At 37.7% G+C, this 19,875-nt stretch overlaps 1 non-coding gene across 1 annotated transcript; it reads left to right on the forward strand.

Moving 5' to 3' along the window:
* Positions 1-19,461: 19,461 nt before the first annotated feature.
* Positions 19,462-19,591, forward strand: LOC142196422 (small nucleolar RNA SNORA35). Its single transcript, XR_012715237.1, has one exon. It is a non-coding gene; the product is annotated as a small nucleolar RNA SNORA35 (small nucleolar RNA).
* The last annotated feature ends 284 nt before the right edge of the window (positions 19,592-19,875 follow it).

Genomic DNA, 19,875 nt, shown 5'->3' on the forward strand with positions numbered 1-19,875 from the left:
TATCCTGTTCATTCCTAGTGTATCTAGCACAGTAAAAGTGTTATACATCTGTTTCTATAGAATATATGTTCATTTCACTATACACTACAGGTATATCCTGTTCATTCCTGGTGTATCTAGCACAGGAAAAGTGTTATACATCTGTTTCTATGGAATATATGTTCATTCCACTATACACTACAGATATATCCTGTTCATTACTGGTGTATCTAGCACAGGAACAGTGTTATACATTTGTTTCTATGGAATATATGTTAATTCCACTAGAGACTACAGATATATTCTGTTCCTTCCTGGTGTATTTGGCATAAGAAAAGTGTTATACATCGGTTTCTATGGAATATATGTTCATTCCACTATACACTACAGATATATCCTGTTCATTCCTGGTGTATCTAGCACAGGAAATGTATTATACATCTGTTTCTATGGAATATATGCTCATTCCACTATACACTACAGATATATCCTGTTCATTCCTGGTGTATCTAGCACAGGAAATGTATTATACATCTGTTTCTATGGAATATATGCTCATTCCACTATACACTACAGATATATCCTGTTCATTCCTGGTGTACCTAGCACAGGAAAAGTATTATACATCTGTTTCTATGGAATATATGTTCATTTCACTATACACTACAGATATATCCTGTTCATTCCTGGTGTATGTAGCACAGGAAAAGTGTTATACATCTGTTTCTATGCAATATATGTTCATTCCACTATACACTACAGATATATCCTGCTCATTCCTGGTGTATCTAGCACAGGAAAAGTATTATACATCTGTTTCTATGCAATATATGTTCATTCCACTATACACTACAGATATATCCTGTTCATTCCTGGTGTATCTAGCACAGTAAAAGTGTTATACATCTGTTTCTATGGCATATATGCTCATTCCACTATACACTACAGATATATCCTGTTCATTCCTGGTGTATCTAGCACAGGAAAAGTGTTATACATCTGTTTCTATGGAATATATGTTCATTCCACTATACACTACAGATATATCCTGTTCATTCCTGGTGTATCTAGCACAGTAAAAGTGTTATACATCTGTTTCTATGGCATATATGCTCATTCCACTATACACTACAGATATATCCTGTTCATTCCTGGTGTATCTAGCACAGGAAAAGTGTTATACATCTGTTTCTATGGAATATATGTTCATTCCACTATACACTACAGATATATCCTGTTCATTCCTGGCATATCTAGCACAGGAACAGTGTTATACATCTGTTTCTATGGAATATATGTTCATTTCACTATACACTACAGATATATCCTGTTCATTCCTGGTGTATCTAGCACAGGAAAAGTATTATACATCTGTTTCTATGCAATATATGTTCATTCCACTATACACTACAGATATATCCTGCTCATTCCTGGTGTATCTAGCACAGGAAAAGTATTATACATCTGTTTCTATGGAATATATGTTCATTCCACTGTACACTACAGATATATCCTGTTCATTCCTGGTGTATCTAGCACAGGAACAGTGTTATACATTTGTTTCTATGGAATATATGTTCATTCCACTAGAGACTACAGATATATTCTGTTCCTTCCTGGTGTATTTGGCATAAGAAAAGTGTTATACATCTGTTTCTATGGAATATATGTTCATTCCACTATACACTACAGATATATCCTGTTCATTCCTGCTGTATCTAGCACAGGAAATGTATTATACATCTGTTTCTATGGAATATATGCTCATTCCACTATACACTACAGATATATCCTGTTCATTCCTGGTGTACCTAGAACAGGAAAAGTATTATACATCTGTTTCTATGGAATATATGTTCATTTCACTATACACTACAGATATATCCTGTTCATTCCTGGTGTATCTAGCACAGGAAATGTATTATACATCTGTTTCTATGGAATATATGTTCATTCCACTATAGACTACAGATATATCCTGTTCATTCCTGGTGTATCTAGCACAGGAAAGTATTATACATCTGTTTCTATGGAATATATGCTCATTCCACTGTACACTACAGATATATCCTGTTCATTCCTGGTGTATCTAGCACAGGAACAGTGTTAAACATCTGTTTCTATGGAATATATGTTCATTCCACTATAGACTACAGATATATCCTGTTCATTCCTGGTGTATCTAGCACAGAAAAAGTATTATACATCTGTTTCTATGGAATATATGTTCATTCCACTATAGACTACAGATATATCCTGTTCATTCCTGGTGTATCTAGCACAGGAAAAGTGTTATACATCTGTTTCTATGGAATATATGTTCATTCCACTATACACTACAGATATATCCTGTTCATTCCTGGTGTATCTAGCACAGGAAAAGTGTTATACATCTGATTCTATGGAATATATGCTCATTCCACTATAGACTACAGATATATCCTGTTCATTCCTGGTGTATCTAGCACAGAAAAAGTATTATACATCTGTTTCTATGGAATATATGTTCATTCCACTATAGACTACAGATATATCCTGTTCATTCCTGGTGTATGTAGCACAGGAAAAGTGTGATACATCTGTTTCTATGGAATATATGTTCATTCCACTATAGACTACAGATATATCCTGTTCATTCCTGGTGTATGTAGCACAGGAAAAGTATTATACATCTCTTTCTATGGAATATATGTTCATTCCACTAGAGACTACAGATATATCCTGTTCATTCCAGTTCTTTTAAACCTAGAAAGCTCACTAAATCTTTATTTTACATCTTTCCCCATTGGTAATAATGTTCATTCTTTTTCTTTATTCTTTTTCTTCATTCTTTTTAGTATGTCCCGTAATGTTCATTGCTTGCAGGAATATCTCAAAGCGTTTCAGCCATTTATTCCAGCATGCTGCTAAGTTTGCTTGGGGCTGGTGCACATCAAATACAGCAAAGGAGGGTAAGCAGGCCATGGCTGTTGCTAGGATTGCAGTCTTGGAAACAGTTTTCTGTAGCAGTGAAATACCTTTAGCTGATGATTCTTAATCCTCGTCGCCAATTGTAGTGTTGTAGTGAGGATGCAGGTCTTCTGGAATAACTCCACTATGAGATGGTAGTAAGAGAGCTGCAGTAGGAGATGCGGTAGTAGTGTGAGCGTAGGGTCCCAACCCAGTTAGATCATCAATAATGGAACGTCACACAGTAAATTGTGCTTCAAAGTCATTCAGTGTTTTATTAAGTGCTTCGAGTAGAGCTTTTAGGTGAAACGTTTTTCGGTGCATACAAGCACCTTCATCAGACTCTACATATAAAAAAGGAAATACATACCAGTGAGAAAAAAATGCACATGATATACAATATATACAACATATGTACAATACAAGGCCCAGATGTAAAGAGGCAGGGAATACAATGGTAGATTTCCACATACTAATACAATAGATCAGGATATATCAAAATATTAAGGAATGAAGACATAATCGAGTGACAGGTAGTGAGGTATACAGTGAACTATAGTAAGCAATAATTGACTTCATAGAAGAAAATGATACTGATGTTGGATTCTTTGATCCTGAGAACTGATTGTCCGATTAAGGTAAAATAAAGATAGTCAAACCTACAGTAGTAAACAGACGTATAAGCAATACCTTAAACTGAGGGGTAGAGTAACATACACGGTTTTTCAACATATGACCCCTGGGACAACTTGGATTCTGTCAATAAACAAGGTAGCATGTCAAAATTATTGAATCATTGGTGGCAGAGGAGAAGTTATTAACCACATCAGTAGTTCAGGAAAAGAACCTAGAACTTAGTGGTGCGGATATGACAATATATTGCTTAGCATGATGCTCGTTGCCTAGGTGACTTACCTCCGCTTGTTAGCCCGCAGGGTCCGCTGGAAACGATATAATTGGTGGTCAGTAGCAAGAAGATGGACGCGGCACAAGGAAAACAGCTGTAGCGCTGTGGGGAAGGGCGCGTACAGCGGGTGCCGGAGGTCCGGTATAAAATGGCCAGGCGGCCAATCAGATGAATACCACGGCGCACGCTCAGAACATGCGAGCGAGATGGTTACTCTTGTAGATCAGAACACTTTATTCCATGCTTCCATCATGGCTCCCTGTCTAATAACCACTCCCCCTAAGCTCAGCTCCTCCTCCATTACTACCTCACTGTTGCTAGGCAGACAAAGCAGAATAAGTAAGCAGAACAGAACATACAGAACATACTTATAACAACATCACACTCAGCTAGATCCTAAATAAGGTGTCTAACTTCTCCCTGCAGCTATAATGCTAGGTGGTAATTTTAAAAATGGATTCTCGGATAGGATGGACCATCAGAATTTCTCTAGCACTGTGCCAAATCCAGCTCATAGACATTTATCAGCTCACTTTCACTGCCATATTAGATGGTATTCCTTATAGCCCTAGGACAATTTCTGGGTGCTTCGTGACCTTGCAGTGTCTGCAGGTTCAAGCTGGACAATCTGGTGTCTTATCAGTTTTTCTGCTGTTAATATCCTCCTTTTGGCTACATTAGATTGTACATTTGTCTCTAAGGCTGTGGTTATGTACAATAAGGCACAGTCTTTCCAATCCTCTATCCATTACAACTTCTACTTGTTTATACTGTTTACATATAACTCTGCCTGGAGCAACTGTACACTAGCAAACAAATAGAAACCCAAGGAAACATAATAAAGGAAATCTAGGAACTTTGAATTACAAATACCTTGATATTTGTTCAGATCTCATCCAATGTGTTGTTAGTATAAGTCACAGCACAGCAGATGTCTGGAAGCACATCTATTTTGAATACATCCTACATGAAGCCAGCCTAAGGGTGCATTCACACTGAGTAAACGCTAGCTTATTCTCAACGTAAAACACGTTCAGAATAAGCGGCGTCTAAAGCAGCTCCATTCATTTCTATGGGAGCGGGGATACGAGCGCTCCCCATAGAAATGAATGGGCTGCTTCTTTCACTCCGTGCAGTCCCATTGAAGTGAATGGGGAGTGCCGGCGTATACGCTCCGGCATGAGCAGAGCTTGCCGTATACGCCGGCACTCCCCATTCACTTCAATGGGACTGCACGGAGTGAAAGAAGCAGCCCATTCATTTCTATGGGGAGCGTTCGTATCCCCGCTCCCATAGAAATGAATGGAGCTGCTTTAGACGCCGCTTATTCTGAACGTGTTTTACGTTCAGAATAAGCTAGCGTTTACTCAGTGTGAATGCACCCTAAGGGTGAGTTCACCAGTTTCAGAAAAGCATCATTTTTGGCTGTTGCAGAAATGCAGTCTTTTATAGTCCCAGCAAAGGGAAAGAGGTTTCATTTATAGAGGACCTTTCATGTCCTCATTGATACAGTCCTATGAAAAAGTTTGGGCACCCCTATTAATCTTAATCATTTTTAGTTGTAAATATTTTGGTGTTTGCAACAGCCATTTCAGTTTGATATATCTAATAACTGATGGACACAGTAATATTTTAGGATTGAAATGAGGTTTATTGTACTAACAGAAAATGTGCAATATGCATTAAACCAAAATTTGACCGGTGCAAAAGTATGGGCACCTCAACAGAAAAGTGACATTAATATTTAGTAGATCCTCCTTTTGCAAAGATAACAGCCTCTAGTCGCTTCCTGTAGCTTTTAATCAGTTCCTGGATCCTGGATGAAGGTATTTTGGACCATTCCTCTTTACAAAACAATTCAAGTTCAGTTAAGTTTGATGGTCGCCGAGCATGGACAGCACGCTCTCAAATGATCTGAAAACAAAGATTGTTCAACATAGTTGTTCAGGGGAAACATACAAAAAGTTGTCTCAGAGATTTAACCTGTCAGTTTCCACTGTGAGGAACATAGTAAGGAAATGGAAGACCACAGGGACAGTTCTTGTTAAGCCCAGAAGTGGCAGGCCAAGAAAAATATCAGAAAGGCAGAGAAGAAGAATGGTGAGAACAGTCAAGGACAATCCACAGACCACCTCCAAAGAGCTGCAGCATCATCTTGCTGCAGATGGTGTCACTGTGCATCGGTCAACAATACAGCACACTTTGCACAAGGAGAAGCTGTATGGGAGAGTGATGAGAAAGAAGCCATTTCTGCAAGCATGCCACAAACAGAGTCGCCTGAGGTATGCAAAAGCACATTTGGACAAGCCAGCTTCATTTTGGAAGAAGGTCCTGTGGACTACTGAAACAAAGATTGAGTTGTTTGGTCATACAAAAAGGCCTTATGCATGGCATCCAAAAAAGACAGCATTCCAAGAAAAACACTTGCTACCCACTGTAAAATTTGGTGGAGGTTCCATCATACTTTGGGGCTGGGAATCTTGTTAAAGTTGAGGGTCACATGGATTCCACTCAGTATCAGTAGATTCTTGAGAATAATGTTCAAGAATCAGTGACGAAGTTGAAATTACGCCAGGGATGGATATTTCAGCAAGACAATGATCCAAAACACCGCTCCAAATCGACTCAGGCATTCATGCAGAGGAACAATTACAATGTTCTGGAATGGCCATCCCAGTCCCCAGACCTGAATATCATTGAACATCTGTGGGATGATTGGAAGCGGGCTGTCCATGTTCAGCGACCATCAAACTTAACTGAACTTGAATTGTTTTGTAAAGAGGAATGGTCCAAAATACCTTCATCCAGGATCCAGGAACTGATTAAAAGCTACAGGAAGTGACTAGAGGCTGTTATCTTTGCAAAAGGAGGATCTACTAAATATTAATGTCACTTTTCTGTTGAGGTGCCCATACTTTTGCACCGGTCAAATTTTAATTTAATGCATATTGCACATTTTCTGTTAGTACAATAAACCTCATTTCAATCCTGAGATATTACTGTGTCCATCAGTTATTAGATATATCAAACTGAAATGGCTGTTGCAAATTCCAAAATATTTAGAACTAAAAATGATTAAGATTAATAGGGGTGCCCAAACTTTTTCATATGACTGTATATGGTGTTATATTCAGTGCACTGTGGGCTTTCCCGGTATGTGCCCTGGTACTGTAGATATCGGTTGTTAAATATTATATATTTACAATATTCTCTAGCAGACATGGGGTTAACACTCTACTGACATCATAGTCTTATATTTTGGGTGCATGGGTGCGGTTAGAGTAGACCATTTTAGAAATCTCCTTACATAGCTACAAGATGGAAGGTAACACCCACTCTCATGAATATAAATGAGGAAGAAATACACATGTCTGGGTCTGTCTTTGGGAAGACCAGGGGAAGACCAGGAGGTCTGTCTTTGGGAACACCAGGGTGGGTGGTCCAGGCAGATGGACATCCATGGACGTCGTAACCAGCCCAAGTCCACCAACCAGATGACAAGCATGAACCAAGCTGTAACTACAAGATATCCAGATGATTTAACTTCTCTGAAGATGTAAGCTATTGACAATTGACTGATATTTGTGTTATTTGGACATTTTCCCTGTTCCTGTGTTTTCCTTCAAGATATTAATAAACCTCTACACTGATTTATAACAAGCTGACTTCTTCCTATCGTGGACAAGGCCAGGTCCGGATATTTAACAGTGGACACAAGTCTCACCGGCAAATACAAGATATTTAACAGTGGCGAGCCAGCATGGTCGTTTTTTTTTTCCTGTTTTTCTCGTTCCGTTCACTTGCAATTAAGGGGGAAGAGAGGAGTATTTTGCAAGTTGTATGAATTGCAAGCTTCAGGAAAACTTCGAAAAGAAACCTATATTGGTGAGATACAGATGACTGTTGTACGTGTTATATGATACGGAAGCCTGTGTGAGGAAAGCCTGTGAGGAAATACAGAAGGACCACAAGTGCCAGACGTACTGAGACGTTCTGATGACAGGGACCAACTGTTCCAAGGACAAGCTAAAGGTGAAGCTTTCTACAGTGGTGAGTAAAGATTTTACTTTTAAAGTATGGAAAAATTAGAGCTATTGTCTAAAAAGTGTAACGTTGAGTTTAAAATTGTGTCTAGTGACAATTTAGCGAGTATATGGCAAGATTTGTATACACAATGTAAGCAGGCAAATTCTAAGATTGAAAATAGAATTTGTTCTACAAAAGAGAAGCAGGTATTTAGGAATATAGCTTCTTTGGTAAAGATTTTTAATGACGTGGTAACAGAGAAGAAATTAAGTAATAGTATGCATAAATCTGTTCAGACAGATAATGAGAAATCTCAACAATATGTTGATAAAGAGCACCATGTGGCAGTAATGGCCATAGATGGTGAGGAACAAATGATACAAGAAACTAAATTGAAATTAAAATCTCAGGAATATTTGATGAATCTGAGTAAAGCCATTCCCACATATGATGTAAAGATCCATGTGTGTAGAAACTCAGAAATTTTTGAAAGCCATGCAGAGAAATTTGATCTAAATATTGAACAGAGAAATAAACTGTTTAAATTATGGCTTCCTATTGATTTTACAGAACGTTTGTCTGCAAAAATGTCTTATGATAATGAGTCAAATGAATGGTTAAAAGACAGTGATGTGGAGAGATTAAAGAAGCTAATCTGGTGTACTAGAGGTGACAGCATGCCGACACCTGACATACTGAATGAGATAAAGATTGGCAGAAAAGAATGTACATTTGCATTCATGTCTAAATTTGAGAGAACATACAAAACTGTCATTCAAAAGGTGAACTCTTCATCTATGGTGAAAAGTTTTGTTAAAAAGTTCAAATTCTTGGATGCAGTCACCCTTGCCAGTGCGTCAGATAAGAAGACTTTATTTGAAGCTGCTAGTTTATTGGACATGGCCAGAAGACATCAGAAACATATGTCAAATGTAAATCGAGTATGTCCAAAGCAAAAAGCAAAGCCTATTAAGAGACATCTGTCAAATCATGTTAAAGTGTCCCCTATTTATAGGAGGCAAAGTGACAAAATCTATGAGAAACGTAGGAAATTACATGTTGCATATAAACCATATGCCATGCAGGAAAGTCCACAAATTGAAATTCCAGTATTAACTGAAATTAAAGAATTGCAGCCAACCAAATCTATTGATAGTCAAAAGATTGTATCTGGGAATGTACCAGTTGTCTCCAAAATGTCAGATCTTTTCAGTAACCCAATGGCATCTGACCTGTCTTATATTCTTAGGAAAAGGGCAAGCTTGGCATTCTCTCATGACCTGGCGAGGCTATTATGGATGGACGTGTTGACAGGAAGTTCATGGGTTTAACTTAAAAATATATATCTGAAAGGAGGTCAGGGGTTGAATTTAAAAGTATCTCTGAAGGAATGACTGTCTATTGAGATTTACTTATGTACTATTTGGCTATATAAAGAGAAATCCCTTTTATATGAGGAGAAGTCCAATGATCAGGTATAATCCACATGATTATGTGATGATGTTCATAAATAATCCTAATTATGCTATTGTGAATAATACTATGGATCATAATCATCATATATGTATACACACAGGAGGAGAGTCTCATGTGTGGTGACAGATTTTCGTCATAGTCCACTCTCTAGATGCAGAGAGAGGAGGAACATGTTATGTACAATATATGAATATATGACATGTATATGAATATATGTACAATATATGAATATGATCAAATAGTATTAGGAATCCATAAAGTTATTAAACTGTCCATTGGTTAAAATCATTATTGTATTAATTTGGTTTTTGCTAAAGTTTATCTATTTTTCTCTTCAGATATAGATATATGGAAAAATGCAGCAGTTCAATCAGTGATGTCCATTCATTCATCATTCTTTCTTCTAGCCAAAAGAATGCATGGAGTGTCTAACTATTAATGAGTAAACAAATTAACATGGTGTGACTAATAACAATGCATGATAAAGTGATAGAAGTTCTAACTTACCTCAAGCATGTTTTTCAATAGTTTCATGTAAAGTCCATGTTTTTAGGATTTTCAAGTTATAATCCATTTTGTTTAAAGGCATGCAACTAGGCATGGAGTTCTTACAGTGAATCAATGTCCGTTCATGTGGTCAGTTGATTGACAGCAACACATTGTGACCTGTGACCCTGATGGGCTGGTCAGTATAAGTGCTAAGTGTTATGTGTCGAGTCGACTGGTGTATACAACAGATCTGTGACATCACAAATAGGCCTAAGAAAATCAGGATGCATCCAAGAAGGAAAAAGAAACATCTATCCAACAAAAAGACGTCTATTTCTATTTTCTTTTTCTATTGTTTATTTTTTCTATTTTTTATCTTATATGATCCTCTTTATTAAATTGGGAAATTAGCAAATATATGTGAAATCCATTGAAAGGAACCTCATATGTTTATACCTACAGGAAAACCAAGTGTTTAAGTCACATGAGCTGAGGAAAGGTGACAGATGCAGTAGGGTGAAGGTTATTTTAGTTTGTGAATAGTTTGTTGCAAAAGAAGAAGCTTTTGACTAAGATATAGATAGCTCTTCAATATATTTGTTCAAACCTGACAAATAATAAAGGTTTATTGTGGTAATTGGATCATGGGATAATAAATATATTAGTTATGGTGGGAAAATCTAGTTAGCTATAGCCAGTATTGCAGTATTGATTTATTGTATTATTATTCATTATGTATTCTTACATGTACACACACACTTGCATACACTTACACACATCAACATCTACAAACATTGGGAAAACAAACATTGGGAAAACAAACATTGGGAAAAATATGTCTTATATGCAAATGAGATAAGCTAATCATCTTCATGAAAGGAGAAGTATAATATCATCAAAGGATATGGGATATCAAGAGAGATAGTCTCTGGTTTATTCTTCAAACTTCTGATTATAGGATGTGACATATTTTGAAAAGTTTATGTTTATATACTTATTTCATATATATGGTATTCATATACAGCCAGTACACAAGAATATATACAGTTAAGTTTAAGACAGAGACAAGAGTGTGTTGGCACAAGTGTTGTCTCTATTCTTGGTATTGGAGGTATCTGAAAGGTTAAGAAGGTCACAGGAATCTGTGAAGAGACGAGGTGTTAAGAGGAAACTTTAGGCACATACGTTTTTATGAATAAAGGTTAATATTGTGTCTCAGATAAAGAACACAATGATATTTAATAAATGAATGTTTAAAATAAAATAATATCTTATTAAAAAGGAAATAAAGTGATTAAACTTTAGAAAATGTATGATTAAGTATAATATAACACATTCATATAGGAACATATGTTTAGTATAATTGGTGAAAAGTTCTAACTAAAGAATAAATATTGTGATTGTCTATAGAATGGTAATTAATAATCACATTATATGTCAAAGTCATGTTGCAATTTGTCATCACAAGTAAAGTACACATATATATTCATGCATATAGATATAAAGATATATATATGTTGATATATGATGTTTATATAGATTATTGTATCCAAAGTACTATTATCTGATAGTTTGATAAATGTATTGAATATCAATATTTTATAAGTCAAATATAAATATTGATACAATATAAAGAGAAGTATGATATATAAATGAGTGGTATGGTACACTGTGATATTATAGTTTAGTCAATTGCCTAATTTGGCTTAGTTATTAGGGAAAGAAAACTTATCTTCAATCAAGTCCAAGATTATGATAAAGTTTGATATCAAATGTTAATAAAAAGACTTTAACAGTTACAAGAAGAAGATGTGCGGGAAAAGACAATCTGAAGGTATGAGACTATATGCTTAAGCTTATGCCAAGGACTGTGTTTAAAAAATTATTACTGGAGGTTGGAACCTTTGATCAGCTGATTGGACAAATATAAAGACGTCCTCATCAATGTTTGGTGGAATCCTTTCTATTTCAAGACTTCAAGTTTTTTGGTGAGCAAAAGGGTTGTGAATGATAAAACCCGAACACAGATATTGTGTATCCAAGAGACTGAGATTCCAGGACTGAACCTTACTGACAAGCAGCAGGGATGATGTCAGAATTCACACTTGCCTTGCTTTTGCAGTATTGCTCCAGAAGTGTCACATGATTGTACAGTGACAGGTGGTCAAGGGAATTACAGAAGGAAACTCCTCTACAGTCTATGTCTTGGTGAAGTGAAACATAACATATGGACTTTGTTGTTATATCAATATCTTCACAATATGAACTTTAATGGACAATGTTATAATATCTGCACAACACGGAGGAAATCTAAAGGACTTTAAGTCAAGAACTACATTTGTGGTAAGCCTTCTATTATGACGGAAGAAGAGATGACCAGAAGACCAGACGATGAAAGAAGAGCCTTCATCAGGTGTAGGTTAGATAGTGGATCAAATTGTTTCCATCTTTGATCACAGTTTACCATAACATACCATAACGTTTACTAATGTCAAAATGTATCGCAAATTGATGAAATTATTATATGGACAATTAATGAAAATTAAGTTCCAGTATTCAGCAAAGAAGAAAGAAGATATAATCTAATTGAATGAATATTGTTTTATGGTATATCTTGAGAGTTCAAACAGATATTTCACTCTCAAAAGGGGGAAATGTTAAATATTATATATTTACAATATTCTCTAGCAGACATGGGGTTAACACTCTACTGACATCATAGTCTTATATTTTGGGTGCATGGGTGCGGTTAGAGTAGACCATTTTAGAAATCTCCTTACATAGCTACAAGATGGAAGGTAACACCCACTCTCATGAATATAAATGAGGAAGAAATACACATGTCTGGGTCTGTCTTTGGGAAGACCAGGGGAAGACCAGGAGGTCTGTCTTTGGGAACACCAGGGTGGGTGGTCCAGGCAGATGGACATCCATGGACGTCGTAACCAGCCCAAGTCCACCAACCAGATGACAAGCATGAACCAAGCTGTAACTACAAGATATCCAGATGATTTAACTTCTCTGAAGATGTAAGCTATTGACAATTGACTGATATTTGTGTTATTTGGACATTTTCCCTGTTCCTGTGTTTTCCTTCAAGATATTAATAAACCTCTACACTGATTTATAACAAGCTGACTTCTTCCTATCGTGGACAAGGCCAGGTCCGGATATTTAACAGTGGACACAAGTCTCACCGGCAAATACAAGATATTTAACATCGGTGCTATTCATTTGCATGTAGCCACATGGCCTTATCATGAAAAAGTTTGTGCCATTAAGGATGGAAAATTATGCCCTATAAACAGAATTTGGAATAAGTATCAAATATCTGGGGTCTGACCACCAGGTCTCATCAGCATTCAGAAAAACTTGGGACTGAAAGTCTACTGAAAGCCTGCTTGTGAATGGAGCACTAGTGTGCTTGCATCAGTAGCACTCAATTTACTTCTATGGGGCTTCTGGGACTGCAATCTCCAGCAGCACACACAGATTCATAGCAGTGAATGGAGCACCAGTCACACAAGTGCACTGGCACTCCTTTCACAAGGAGGCTTCCAGTCCCCCATTTTCCTAAGCACAGAGGGACCTGATGATCAGACCCTAGAGATTATTTTTTAAAAGAGATAAGTCACTTACTCATTTTTATTTTTAATGTTCTTACGTTCTGTGGATAGGGCATAAGTGACCTTAACTGCACAACCCCTTAAAGCTAAGGCCCCATGTTGCAGAAAAAGCAGCTTTTTTGTTGCAGATTTTCCTGCAATTTCTTGAGCCAAAGCAAGGTGCTGGATTGAGAAGAAGGGAGACATATAAGTGTATACATAGTATTTCCTGTCCCTTTTGTAGCCACTCTTGGATTTGGCTCAAAAAACACAGCAAAATCTTCAACAAAGAAAGCAGCTTTTCTGCAACATGGAGACTTAAGGGTTTGTACCGCAGCATTTTTTTTTTTTTTTTACAGAAAGTCCACAGAGTTTTCTTCTGCACAATTTCTGCCCCTATTACACATATACAGAAACTACACTGAGTTTTTTTTCCTGCAATGTGTGGATAGAATAAGTCAAAGTCCCATCCACTTAGCAGATACTGTAAATAAAAAAGTGTTTTTTGCCTTGGCTTTTCTGTTGCGGCCAAATGCTGCGTTTAAGGAGTTTTTTCAACCAATAATGTATTTCACCTATCCAAAGTATAGATGAGAAATGTGTGATAGACAGAATTCCCACTTCTAGGACCCCCAGAAATGACTAGAACCATGGTTCCAAGTCCCCTATTCCTCCTCACTGCATAACCACAATGAGGATTTGTTTAAATGAAGCTGTGGGCGACTATGTGCCCTGTCACTACACTGAAAGTCTATGGAGTTGATGAAGACAACCACAGAAGTGAGACCTTAGTGATTATATAAACTCATTGACAAAACACTACCATACCAAGAATGAGTTGTTGGAATGGAATAAAAAAAAATATATCTGTGAATGTAATAATGATATATGTAAGCAATTACAATACTTGAGTGAAAGGATTTTTTATTGGGCAATACTGTGCAATTGGGAGGAGGCGCCAGTACTCCTGATGGGTCACCTCAAGCCTGGATACACGACACTCCAAATACAAACTTATAGGGAACTTACATTATGAGCCCTATGTTGGACTGTGTTGACAATATATTTAACCCCTTAAAGACTGAGACTTTTTTTTTTGCGTATCTGTTTTTTCCTTCCCAACTTCCAAGAGCTATGATGGCAGGACATATTGTTCTTTGAAATGGCCCTATTCAATATCCTGTATAATGTACTGGGATGCTGGGAAAAAAAATCAGAATCAGTCCTACATGTCCGACTTTGTGTGGTTGAAAAAAAAAAAAGTTTTTTGCTGCGAACAGGTACAAAACGCTCACGGGCGCTCACTTTTCAAACCCATTCACTTGAATGGGTTTGAAAACGGACTGTTGGGTTTCCGTCCCCTGTCCAGTTTCTCTGGGCAGAAGACGGAAACCCAGCAGGATTGCTTAAAGCACGCACGGGCGCAGATGTGAACCTGCCATAAGACAGTTTTACTTTTAGACCATTGTAATATATTTGGCCCATATAGAGAATTCTTAACAAGAAACATCTTCTTTTAACTATGTCAGAAGGCTACATAACACTGTAAGTGAGTCCTCGTTGCTTTGTCATGTTGACCAGGCTTATTATTAAAGAGCATTTGGTCTAAATGTCAAAACAATATAATAGAATTTCCTCACATATTCCTTAAGATTGAAACTCTGAACTTCTCCAAGCAGCTTTTCAGAATGCAGTTTTCAATTCCAGAATCCCTGACAGTGTTAAATTCCACCTGCCAGATGTGCAAATGTTGTACTATATTATCCCGCACTACATACAGAATAAAATAGCTGACTATATTTAAATAACTTCTAACACTGATCATCTCGGCACCTTATCTTGTTCTGGGAAAGGTCACTCAGAAACCTAGAATGTGAAGGAATAAACAGAAAGCTCAGATTGTTTGAGGAGATTTCATATTCTCTTATTATGAAAAACTCAAATGAAAGTCAACAAGAGCAAGGCAGAGGAGATTTATGAAAGACTATCATATATTACACATATTATACTATACAGAAATAGTCAGTAGATGTGGAGCTGTAATTTACATTTATTTATGCAGAATATGGGGAACTGTACAATTCTAATAGGAAAGCCACCTGGCTTTTATCACAATGTAACAATATAATAGAATAATTTCAAAAATACATCAGTATCATATTAAAATCTAAATGTGGGATATGGAACTGTGACAAATGTGACATGCAGACATGCATATAAACATACACATTAACATCAATTCATGTAAAATTAGCTTTGTTTTTATTCTGGGAACAATGGTTGACACATTATGACACCATTCACTTTTTTTTATATCTCCTTGCCTGGAGTGATGCATTACATTAAAGAGGTATTTGGGATTCAGTGAGTAAATGCTATTTTCGAAGTAATAAAGTTATTGGATTTTACTGTATCTTTCCTATATCATTTCCTCGTGCGTCTACATATCATCAGGTTGTTACAAGTTACTACAATGCTAGCAAATTTAGGGCAATCTTAAGACTAAGGCCACACTTGGTGAAATGCAGCGAAAATAATGCTGCAAAAAACAGCACAGCAAAAATACTTGGGTTTTATACTACTTTTCTGCTACACTGTCACACTGTCTACACTGTCAGTTAGTAGATATATACAATTTTTTTATATATCTACTAACTGATAGACACAGTAATATTTCAGGATTGAAATGAGGTTTATTGTAGAGATGAGCGAGTACTGTTCGGATCAGCCGATCTGAACAGCATGCTCCATAGAAATGAATGGATGCACCTGGTACTTCTGCTTTGACGGCGGCCGGCCGCTTAACCCCCCGCGTGCCGGCTACGTCCATTAATTTCTATGCGAGCGTGCTGTTCGGATCGGCTGATCCGAACAGTACTCGCTCATCTCTAGTTTATTGTAGTAACAGAAAATGTGCAATATGCATTAAACCAAAATTTGACTGGTACAAAAGTATGGGCACCTCAACAGAAAAGTGACATTAATATTTAGTAGATCCCTCCTTTTGCAAAGATAACAGCCTCTAGTCGCTTCCTGTAACTTTTAATCAGTTCCTGGATCCTGGATGAAGGTATTTTGGACCATTCCTCTTTACAAAACAATTCAAGATCAGTTAAGTTTTATGGTTGCTGAGCATGGACAGCCCGCTTAAAATTATCCCACAGATGTTCAATGATATTCAGGTCTGGGGACTGGGATGGCCATTCCAGAACATTGTCATTGTTCCTCTGCATGAATGCCTGAGTTGATTTGGAGCGGTGTTTTGGATCATTGTCTTGCTGATATATCCATCCCCGGCATAACTTCAACTTCGTCACTGATTTTTGAACATTATTCTCAAGAATCTGCTGATACTGAGTGGAATCCATGCGACTCTCAACTTTAACAAGATTCCCGGTGCCGGCATTGGCCACACAGCCCCAAAGCATGATGGAACCTCCACCAAATTTTACAGTGGGTAACAAGTGTTTTTCTTGGAATGCTGTTTTTTTGGACGCCATTTATAATGCCTTTTTATATGACCAAACAACTCAATCTTTGTTTCATCAGTCCACAGGACCTTCTTCTAAAATGAAGCTGGCTTGTCCAAATATGCTTTTGCATACCTCAGGCGACTCTGTTTGTGGCATGCTTGCAGAAATGGCTTCTTTCTCATCACTCTCCCATACAGCTTCTCCTTGTGCAAAGTGCGCTGTATTGTTGGCCGATGCACAGTGACACCATCTGCAGCAAGATGATGCTGCAGCTCTTTGGAGGTGGTCTGTGGATTGTCCTTGACTGTTCTCACCATTCTTCTTCTCTGCCTTTCTGATATTTTTCTTGGACTGCCACTTCTGGGCTTAACAAGAACTGTCCCTGTGGTCTTCCATTTCCTTACTATGTTCCTCACAGCAACTTTTTGTATCCTTCCCCTGAACAACTATGTTGAACAATCTTTGTTTTCAGATCATTTGAGAGCAGGCTGTCCATGCTCGGCGACCATCAAACTTAACTGAACTTGAATTGTTTTGTAAAGAGGAATGGTCCAAAATACCTTCATCCAGGATCCAGGAACTGATTAAAAGCTACAGGAAGTGACTAGAGGCTGTTATCTTTGAAAAAGGAGGATCTACTAAATATTAATGTCACTTTTCTGTTGAGGTGCCCATACTTTTGCACATCCACCTCCTATTAAAGCGATAAACCATAGCCTATATATAAAAATGGGGGGATGATTTAATATTTTGTCTGGATTACAAACCAACCAGTTGAAGGGGCCACACGGTGGCTCAGTGGTTAGCACTGCAGCCTTACAATGCTGGAGTCCTGGTGTTCAAATCCCACCAAGGGCATAAAACCATCTGCAAGGAGTTTGTATGTTCTCCCTGTGTTTGCATGGATTTCCATCCCATATTCCAAAGACATACTGATAGGGAAAAATGTACATTGTCATCCCCCCTTTTTATGTATAGGCTATGGTATATCGCTTTTAATAATAGGAGGTGGATGTGTCTTTTGCTGGATATAACGCATATAAGTGTGAACAGTGTTCAGATTGAAGGTCTAGTGAGTAGGGTCATAAAATGATATTAATAATAAATAAATTTAATTTAAGCAATGTTAGAATATAAGGATAAGGGGACTTTTAATGTGAATACGTGAACATCTAAGGGAAACAAAAGGAAATGAAGTGGTAGGTGTATAGCAGTTTTCGAGTGAAGTATTTCTCTATGTAAAGGACATTTTCACCTGTTTACAACATCACCTGTATGTGCAATTTGTTAATGAAAGGCAATTGTGCTTGGGAAAAAGTGAAAGGAGTATTTAAGGGAACTGAAACCACTGTTATGGATGCCTTGAGAAAGGGACACATTGTTCCAAAACACGTCAGCGTTTTTTTTGTTTATTTTGTTTTGTTCATTTGTTTAATGTAACATCTCTGCCTGTTCAGGACACTGCGCCACCCTCGGCTCACATGCAGTGGTGCAGGAGGCGTGTGCAGTTTAGTTCCTTGCTTAGAGTTTTTGGTTGCACTGTGTGAACACGGCTCTAGTTCTTTAATTGAATTTGCACCACACTCATCTTCTGCCCTTGTCTGCCTCTGTCCATGAAGTAGTTAAATTTGGTCTTGCCCTGTGATTGATAGGCTGCCTTCCTTTAAGTTCCGGGGTGGGTTCATCCTCCCCTATTTAGTCTTGGCTCACATTCACACTGGTCCCTGTTATTGTCTTGTGCTTGCTGGTGGTTTTTCTTGCTGTTTTGTTACTTGTATTCTTATCCTGACCTTGGCTTTTCCTATTGACTATTCTTTTGGACTTCGATTTGGCACTGCATTGCTCGACTGTTACTGACCCCTGGCTAGCTGACCTCCCATTGTTGTTGTTTGTTTTGTCTGCGTTTTGTGTGTCACATATATTGGAAGGGATCGTCTCTAAGTTGCCGCCTATTACATAGGATAGGGTCTGGCAAGAGGAAGGGACAGTGGGGGGCTTCAGCTTAGGGCTCACTGTCTCTTATGCCCCTTCCTCCAGGGTTCTCCAGCAGCTACTGGGGAATTGTCATCTAAGCAATTCCCTTACAACAGAACACTTAAAAAAATATAGAAAATGGCATCAGCAGAATATTCCTTCTTTGAAAACTACAGTCATTTTAACTGTATGAAAAATTGCTAGTAATGGTCTTCCAGTAAATGATAGCCAGAACATTATTCTATGAGGCAGTAGCTTGGCGGAGGGGAAATGCCAGAAAGAAAGGTCAAGAAACGAGCTAAATAGCTAGTTTGGTGGGTGCCAAAATGCTTGAAAGTGAGTAGGACACCCTGGAAAAGAAGACCTTAAAGACATTTTTGGCCATCTGCAGCAACTCGCCCCCTTACACAACACCATCATGAATCAATACAACTCCTTCAGCAACAGGTTCATCCATTTGCAGTGTGGTAAGGAGTGACTCAGAAAGTTCTTCATACCATCTGCTATCGTTCTCTTCAAGCATGCACTGTCTACTTGACGGGAGCGATACATCAACTAGGACTGCCAACAAACTATTTAAACTCTGCATTGCTAAGTGTTTCCTCAGCCTTCTCATTGGCTTTGGGGTTTCATTCCAGTGCTAAAACAAATCCCTCCTTGCAGAAAGGTCAGGTCTCTCAGTGACCCATTCTTGCCAAAAGTTGGGCACAATATTAGTAATGTAACTGTCTCTGGCAGGTGCTGCCTGGTGATCTGCAAACTGTGGCCACGACTCTGACTACACCACATGCTACCTAAGTGATCAACTCTTTTCTTTGTTCTTATACTGTTTATACCATTTGTTATGTTATTTTTTTGATGTTTTGAGATGTTGTAGATGTTTTGTTGTTTTACCATTTTTGTTTGTTCTACACTGGAGCAGTGGAATGCTGAATATCTCCTTGGGGACTAATAACGTATTATTTTATTCTAAAACATGAATATTTCACGCACATTT

Source organism: Leptodactylus fuscus, chromosome 2 (genome assembly GCF_031893055.1).
Source record: "Leptodactylus fuscus isolate aLepFus1 chromosome 2, aLepFus1.hap2, whole genome shotgun sequence".
NCBI lineage: Eukaryota > Metazoa > Chordata > Amphibia > Anura > Leptodactylidae > Leptodactylus > Leptodactylus fuscus.